Below are 9,039 nucleotides of genomic sequence, written 5' to 3' on the forward strand. Positions count from 1 at the left end.
ATTAAAATCACAGTGAGATACCATTTAACCCTTTAGAATGGCTAGGATCAAAAAAACTAACGGCCATTTCAGTGATTCATTAGAAATGCAGGAAGTAAAGTAGGCCATCTAATAAAAGTCCAGAAAGCAAAGAGATATACCCAAGATAACATCTACTAAAGGGCAGGACTAGGGGTAGAGCTCCCGCCTCTGCAGCCTAGCTCTGTGCAGCATTCTGTGGGGCTTCAACAACTTCTCTGGTTTTGGCCTGCAAGTACAGTCTGAGCAGCTGATCATTCCCTTCTCATAAGTCTTTCTACACATTTGGGGATAGTTATTAACTCACTCCTCAGCCTTCTTCTCCATGTTAAATAATTTTAGCCTTTCTTCAATGGTTTTATTCTCCAAACTCCTTAATCACCTTGGGATCTCTCTAAGCCATTTTAAAATATCTGAGCTGAAAAGGGAGTTGACAAAATCTTAAAAGTAGCGAAGAGGCAGTCAGTCATATGCTAGAAATACTTAGGAGTCATGATCAAAGCACAGAGTCTTCTCTGGCCAAGCCTATTTTCATGGTGCAGACAGTCTGTTGCCATTTCAGGGGTGCCACACAAGGAAGGTGGAGCATTTCACCCAAATGTGGTATTAACTGCTGCTGCAGACGCCTGTAGAGGTTGCTGGGTAATTGAATGACCGACAGCAGTATTGGAGCTGTGCACCAAGATAAGGGTAATCAAATTTCATGCTTCAGGGGCTCCGCAGCTTTAGCTGGCCACCTCAGGGGTCACAAAGAATTCCTTTCCCCACCCAACCACACTATCTCTTCCTACAAATAGTTCTGCACAATTGGTCAGTTGCAGTTTGTGCTTTTGTGTTTTCCTCTGAAGAGCCCCCAGAAGGCAATTCCTGGAGGCAAGGAACACTCTATGTGGGCCAGTTGGTGGAACACTTCATAGACTCAGGGAAATGAACTCCTATTGTCCTCCACCTCTCCCTCCATCATAAAAATGCAGGTGATTATGAAATCCCAACACCAGACAGGTACAGAGGTCAGGGGAATGAGAACAAGGCAGAGAAATAAAATGCAAGAAATGAAAAAGAGGGAAGGGAGGGGAAAGAAAATGCAACTAGGAAGGAATCAAATATATTCAACTTGAGCTCAACAGCAGAGCAAGGAAAGCTGACATCAGCACCAGCACCCAACCTCCTTCACAAGATGTGGCATAAGTCAGAACATATTGCTTGCAGCTACCTGGAAAAGCTGCAGGAGATGGAGTTGTGAAGCTGAACCTGCCTCAACAGCTCCTACCATGTCTCTCCTGTGGTCCTAAACAAAAAGGGATACAACAGAGCTCTGCCCCCACTGATTCTAGGTTGTCTTGGCCATGACAAAGGGGCAGGGGTAGGCAGGAGTCAGAGCTGAGTTCCAGTAGAAGCTCAGACAGGAAGGAGCTGACTGCTGGTGAGCTCATCTGTGAATTGGAAGGGTTGGACAAGCTTTGCATGAAGGTACCAACTATGTTAGAATATCTTGGATTACAAGCAAGGGACCCCTTTCTGAGGTGAGAAGCTTCAAGAAAGGCTACCCAGCTTTGCACACTCGCAGTATCGTAGCCAATGAGGTTTATCCGAGGCGTGATTATTGCTAATTGAAAACTTTTCCCAAGAAAGACTACCCAGTAGGACTGAAGAAAAACTTCTCACCAAAAGATGTCTCCAGAAGTAATACATTCAAGGATAGAACCTTAAATTTTCATTCTTCCTTCTTGTTTCAAACTGACTTAATGCAAAGGAAGTGTTGGTGTAAATAATATCTGGAAACATTGAGATTCAGATGAGAGAGCTCACCTAGGATGTGAATATCATGGGGTTGGCAATTGGGCCCAAATGCCACCGGTAGCTACATCCCTGTATCGTCACATCATTGGTCACTTCTCTGGGGACTCAGTAAAGATTCAGGGATCATTTATTGAGAAACTACTATGTTCCTGTAGCTGTTCTGTGAACAGTTATTACAAGTGCTAGGGTTAAAATCCACACAGTATCTGAGGGTTGAGGCAGAGGCATGTCATTCTAGACAGAGGAGAGGAGGTGGACAAAAACATGGGAACACAGATGGTCCAAAGGGCTGTGAGCAGGTACCCACATGCAGAAGCCAGATGTACCTGGGCTAGGCCCGAGGAAACCCCACAGCCAAAGTCCAACAAGGTGTAGAGCTAAAAGTTATGTCCAGTGCCAGTGGAGGATGGTGCAATGGAGCCAGGGCCCTGAAAGACCAGTTCTTTCTATTCACACAGTAATAGCTTTATCGCACTATCACACGCTAGGCACTGGCCGGAGCACTTTACAAAAGTAATCTCACTCAGTTCTCATAAAAACTGTGATGATGGAGCTAGCAGCATTCTTACAGACAGGGAAATGGAGTTCTCATGGAGTAAGATGACCAATGTCACACAGTGGGTGAGTTTCTGAACCAGGACTCGATTTTCAGTCTCAGATTGTAGAGCAAACGCTCACCAGCAGTTTGCTGACAAGCAGTCTGCTTCTTTTTTTTTTTTTTTTTTTTGGAGAGATTTTCACTGTAGGGCGCGTGCGCTCGCCAGACAGACAGAGAGAGACATAGAGACAGACGCTCACCAGCAGTTTGCTGACAAGCAGTCTGCTTCTTACCAAGGGGCTACTACCTCATCCTGTGCACTGCAGCCCCTGACGACAAGGCCAGGCTTCCTGGCCTTTCGTTCTCAAAGGCAGTCAAGATACAGTGACCATTGTCTACATGCAGCTGCTGGGCACTTGAACTATGGCTAATCTGCACTGAGCTGTGCTCTGTGTAAAAGATATGTATGCACTGGTCCCAAAGGCTTAGTACAAATAAAACAATGAATAATTACATGTTTACTAATGATAAATTTATGCTATCACTTATTAAACTTCTAATTTCTTGGATGTGTCGGACTAAATAAATTACTAGAACTAATTTTACCTGTTACTTTATACTTCTTTTAAAAATTTTTGCTAGAGGGGATACGCTCTCGCTGGAGACAGAGAGTATAAGAAGGGAAGGAAGAAAGCACCCTACAGGGAGATGGCCATGCCGCAATCCCTTTTCCTCCATTTCTCCTCCTCTTGTGAGTCTGGGTACACACGCACGTGCCCGAAGTGTTTTCAAGCCACCAGGTCTAGACCTTAACCTGCACAGTCAGCCACGTGGGACCCAGTCGCCTTCACCACCAGGGCACAAGCTGGCGCTTATTTTGCTTTTGAAAATGTGATGCTAGGCTGTGTGTGCTCACATTATACTTGTATTGGACAGCACTGGTCTGGCTTGTGCTCGTTTCCTGCCCACTTTACAACAGTGCGGGCTCCTTCTCTGCTCAGAGCAGCCTTCCCAAGGAGACGGAGGATGGCTACTTAGAGAAGGCACTTCTGTGCTCTATCATGGAGCAATGTGTCTATTAAGCTCAGACTCCCAGCAGAGGCTACTCCTCCCCTTCTGGGAGTGGGGAACAGAGATAGTATTCTATGTTCATTAGTTAATATTTGCAAAGTGCTTTGAAGATGAAATGCGCTACATAAATGCTGATAATAGTCCACTGTACTTCCGTGGGTCTTTCATCTGGAGATTTCAAAGTCCCCATCACAGGCAGACATTATTGTTCTATTACGTTAACATTAATTGCACCTCATTGGGGTGATGGATCATTATCTTTCTCACTACCTGGCCCTAAGGAAATGGGGAAGGTAGAGAGTAGCAGAAGTACAGAGGTGGAAGTACAGAGCTACTCTCCTCTCCCAGCCCAGGTCTCCATTTACGTGAACTCAGAAGACTGGATACACCAGTATGGGGAAGGGACATCCTGAAAGAGGGTCCCTGAAAGCTTGCCCTAGACAATGCCTTCTTTGGGAATCTTTACGCTGCCCCTGCAGGGGTGGCTTAGATCTGCACACACACCAAACACTCAGTAAGAACTCGCTGGTGGACTGAGCTGTTTGGTAGAGGAGGTGTCTGCCATTAGATTGTCAGCCTTGGTGGCAGACGTCACAGTCTCAGAAAAGCACAGTTGTAGGGGCTAAAAAGCAGCATTCAGTTCAATCTAGACCAGCCCTTGCGTGACCCCCTACCACTTTCTGCAGTCTAAGGCAGGTTGACAGGAGAGGAGGGACATCTGACGCTGGGCTTAGTCAAGCAGAGAGAGAAAGCTACAAAAATAGCAAGGGGCACATGAGGGGCTCCCCTCCTGCAGTCCGGGCCTCAGCCAGGCCTCAGGTGTAAAGTGCTGCAGGGCCTTGAGGAATGTCACCGCTCAGGGTGGCTTCTGTGGCAGACACTCCACCTCCCACCTGCTGAGTGAGAAAGACCGACATGTAGGGTTGCCAGGCGCAAAGCCATGGGGCAACATCCGGGTGCAACATCCCCTTGGAGGAGAAATTCCTCTATGCTAATTACAGCCACCAGGAAGTCAGACAGTGTGAGATGACACAGCTGGATTCCCCCACTGCTCAGGAAGGACGGCTGGAGATGCCTAATCTCTCTCACCAAGTAAGGAGAGAGAGAAGGGGGGAGAGCGAGAGAGCTCAGAAACACGAAAGAGCCAGGAATGACAAGTGCTCCACCACCGGGCGGGGGTTGGGTGTGTGTGTATCACCAAGCTTTCATAAAAAGGAATAAAATGTGTCATTTTAGATTGGATAAGTTGAACATTACTAATTAAGAAATTACTTAATTATGGAGAAGAAAATAAAATGAAGGTATTTTGCCCTTGAGGAAAAAAATATCTTTGATTTGCTAAATCAAGGAAATGATTAGATTCAAACATTAAATAATTGGAAATGGCTCCAACAAAAGCATTAGAATATGCGTGGTACACAGGCCTCCCAAGGAACTCTGCTTTTCCCTTCAAAGCTTCTCTTATGTACTTCTCTCCTATAAATAAGTCTTGCTAGAACCGACTGAATTGGCCCACCCTTTGGCTTAGAGAATGGCAAGACCTATTTGCATACATCTCCAACACATGCTAAAGGTGTCCCCACTTCCTGTGGACCTACCAAAAGTTTCCCATCAACCAACAAATCCTGGAGTTGCTCTTCAAAAGGCGAGTGCTTCACCCCTGGGCTGAATAATAGCAATCTTGGTCACCCGCTTGCCGTGTCTCTTGGACAGTACTTTAGGTCTGCAGGCTTACATTTTCTCCTAGCCATAATGTTTGACTCATCATCTCTCAGCTATTTTTCCCTTCTGCCCATCAAGTATGAGCTTTTCACAAGGTGCAATTGCTTTCTTCTTACCCGGTAGATTGCAAATCTACCAGTAGATTGCAAATCCTTATCCATCAGGTTGCAAAACCAGGCACCAGTATCACTGGGTGATGGTCTCTCTACAATCCCCCTGACCTCCAGTCCATAGCTCAGTAGGATCTGCATCATAGACCACAACAGCCAGCATCCAGCCCATCAGGATTCAAACCAGAGACACAAAACCTTGGCAAGCATTATTTTAGAAATGACCACAGAAAGAAGCTATTTCACATATCTGCTTCTAAACACTGGTCTTATCCCCAGGTTTCACCTCTGTACAGATCATTGCTCTCTCTCTAGCTAAGCCTGACTTTCCATTCCTATGTTTCCAATTGCCCATGAGTTGCCCATAAGTCACTCTAAAGTCAACATCCGCAGTCCTGCTCTCACCATAACCACTTTCGCTTCACCCAGCAGATGTCACCTTTCAAGCCATTAATTAGACTTAATTTTTACAAGTAACCCAAACCTTTCATTCTCCAGGGTGAAAACTAAAGTCTGCTCTTACGAATCTCTTTACCCATGCCCAGTCAGTCACTAAGCTTTATCAAGTCTTTCTTAAAAGCATACTATCCTATTTTTATTTTGCAGCTGGAGCTTCTAACATTAATACAAGGGAACTTCAAAACATATGTAGAAAAATGGAATTAAAGTATGTGTTTATTTTGGTCCAAAAAAGAAACTTAAAATTCATGCAATTTTTTTCAGAAGATGCATTTTCCGTGAGCCTTTTGAAGATCCTCTTGCATATTTATCTTGTTTGTACTTACAGAAAATTGGTGAAACAGGCAGGTAAAATATAGTCCCTTTTTTTTTTCTATAGATGAGGAAATGGAGGCTCATGCTTCATTGCACATTTGACACCATTACTCCAGGAGGTCTTGATATAATTCCTTATCATCCCCTACTTTTTCTGTCATAAACTGCTAGCTACGTGACAGCAGGAACTATTTACCAGTACTTCCACATTGCTCTACCTCGGAGGTAGAAAGTATAAACTAAATTATACCCCAACTAATTAATACATGTATGAAAATAAATAACGCTGAATTCTTCAGGTCACACAACTAATAAATGGTACAGCTGGAGACAAGTACTAAACTTTTTTTTTTACGGTGTTCCTAACTACACTCCGTGATAGATGCTTCTAGCATAATGTCAGATTTCTTATTTTAGAGTATGTTTTATGATTATATATCACGTCTTTAAAAAGAAAATCCTTCACTTGTTCCCAACTACACAACAGACAAAGGCTAAATTTCTCAGCTTCCTTAACAATCTTTCACTCATTTTTCAGCCATATTAGGGGATCTTACAGTTGAAAGATTCTCAGTGAAAAAATATTTTCGGGGATACACTTTTCCCAAAATACAAAAAGAAGAGTGGTATGCCACCAGTTGTGAGGAGCACACCTTCCTCCCCTGTGGTGCACCCACAGGGCCACCCTCACACCGACAGAACCCTTCACTGCCAAGCTCCATGCTTCCTATGCGTGTATTTCTCAGTCTGTCTTCACTTTCTGTACTCTCCAGATCTTACCCACTCTAGAGTGAAGGTCCACCTTTAGGAGGTCTCCTGCTACCCCACAAAATATCCATCAACATTATTTCCTGCAATCTTTATCTTTCAGATTTTTGCCACAGGGCATGTGTACTCACAGGAGAGAGACAAAGAGAGACACAGTGAGAGGAAAGGTGAGAAATCACCTGCCAGGAGGGATGGCCTTTCTGCAGTCCCTTCTCCTCCATTGTCCTCCCAGAATTTTGGGAATATGTCACAAGCACCTAGCATGTTTTTCAAGCTGCCAACTCTAGGACTTGAACCGTGAAGTGGGCCAGGTGGGATCCCGTGTCTTAACCACCAGGCCATCTGCTGGCCCCTCTTTTAATCTTTTAAGATGTATTTATCACCATTTTCAAACTTAGAATCAAATGTGTATTTTTAGTTGGCCCTAATAAATGTTTGTGACTTGTACGGCAGATATGTTGTAAAAATTTGCCTGCCCTTCCTCCCACTCCCAGAATATAAATCACACATATGGATTAAGTACCTATTTGCCAGGCCCTCTGTGCAGAGTACTCTCACGAATGTTCTGTAAGTCTCAACAAGATTTATAAAATGATATCTTTTTTTTTTTTAAGAGGTTTTTGCTATAGGGTACATGTGCTCTTCAGACAGAGAGACAGAAAGTGAGAAATCACCCCACAGCGGGGATGGCCATGCCGCAATCCCTTCTCTTCCATTCTCCTCTCGGAATCTTGGGCACGCACACACAGGTGCCCGGCATGAGTTTAAGCCACCGGGTCCGGGTCTTGAACTGCGGTCAACTACATGGGAGTCCAGCGACACAGCCATTACGTTAACTGCTGGTCCTTATAGAATGATATCATTACCATGTCATCTGATGGTGAAAGCAGCTTCTGAGAGACCAAGTGAAATTCTAAAGATCAAAGGGTGAGTTCATGACACAGCAGTGACTCTAATCAGGTGCCGTGACTCACTCTGAGTCTGTCTAGTAAGCTGCATGGACTGCCATAACAAAACGCTACAGACCGGTGGCTTCGACGACAGAAATGTACCTCCCCTCAGTCTCCGAGGTGAGAAGTGCGAGACCACGGGGTCAGCAGGGTAGGTTTCTTCAGAGGCCTGTCTCCTGGGCTCGCCCTGGGCAGCCTTCTCGCAGCGTCTCACATGGCCTTTTCTCTGAGCCTGCGTGTCCTGGAGTTGTCCATTTCGGTAAAGGCACCAGTCATGTGTGATGAGGGCCTCACCTTCACAATTTCATTTAATCATGATTACTTTTTTTGTTTTGTTTGTTTTCTAACTTGCTAACGGAGTGTACATGCGTCTCAGAAAGAGTCAGAGACAGAGAAAGAGACAGAAAGAGAAAGCAGCCCTCAGGAGATGGCCATACCACAATCTCTTCTCCATTTTCCTCTAGCAATTTTGAGCGCACACACACACGCACTGCCCACTCTGACAGCCACCAGATTTGGGACTTGAATTGCGTGTCTGGCCATGTGGGATCCAGCTGCCCCAACCACCATGCCACCAGCAGGCCATGCTTCTTTTTAAAGGTTTTTTCTCGAAGAAACATCACATTTGGAGGTACTGGAGTTTAGGATGTCAAGATATAAATTTGAGAGGAGCCGAGGAGAAACAACTCAACCTGTAACTATATTCCCGTTGCACGTGTGGAACTCCTTGCAGACGACACTGGAAAGGAAACTGTATGTCTTTGTAATTTTTTTTATTGTCACTGTTTGGTTTTTGAGGGTTTTTTTTGTTTTTTTTTTTTTAAGTAACAGAAAACACTGAAACTCTTCTCAAGTTCTAGATCAAAAGATACAAGAATGTTTTTTTGTTGTTGTTTTGTTTTTAGTTTTTGCTACAGGGTGTGTGCATTCACCAGAGATACATTGGGTTGTCCGAAAAATAATGGCATATTTTTTCTCTGTTTTTCTATGTGAACATGTGTCATGACTTTTCTGACACACACACACACACACACACACACACACACACACACAGATATAAAGAGACACAAAGTGAAAAATCACTCCTCCCAGGGGGTATGGCCACACTAACATTCCTTCTCCATTCCCTTCTCACGCTTTTGGGCAATTACACACATGTGCCCAGCATGTTTTTCAAGCTTCTGGGTCCAGGACTCAAATAGCAAAGTCAGCATGTGGGATCCAGCTGCCTTAACCATGAACAATACCGGCTGGGGGCAAAATACTTTTTTCTAAAAACAAAAAAATC

The 9,039-nt window shown here is 44.5% G+C and overlaps 1 pseudogene; it reads left to right on the top strand.

The window, feature by feature from the left end:
- Positions 1–1,567: 1,567 nt before the first annotated feature.
- Positions 1,568–1,816, top strand: LOC114008032 (uncharacterized; annotated as a pseudogene).
- Positions 1,817–9,039: the final 7,223 nt, after the last annotated feature.

The sequence above is a fragment of the Tupaia chinensis genome, unplaced genomic scaffold (assembly GCF_000334495.1).
Source record: "Tupaia chinensis unplaced genomic scaffold, TupChi_1.0 Scaffold000274_1, whole genome shotgun sequence".
NCBI classification, from domain to species: Eukaryota; Metazoa; Chordata; class Mammalia; order Scandentia; family Tupaiidae; genus Tupaia; species Tupaia belangeri.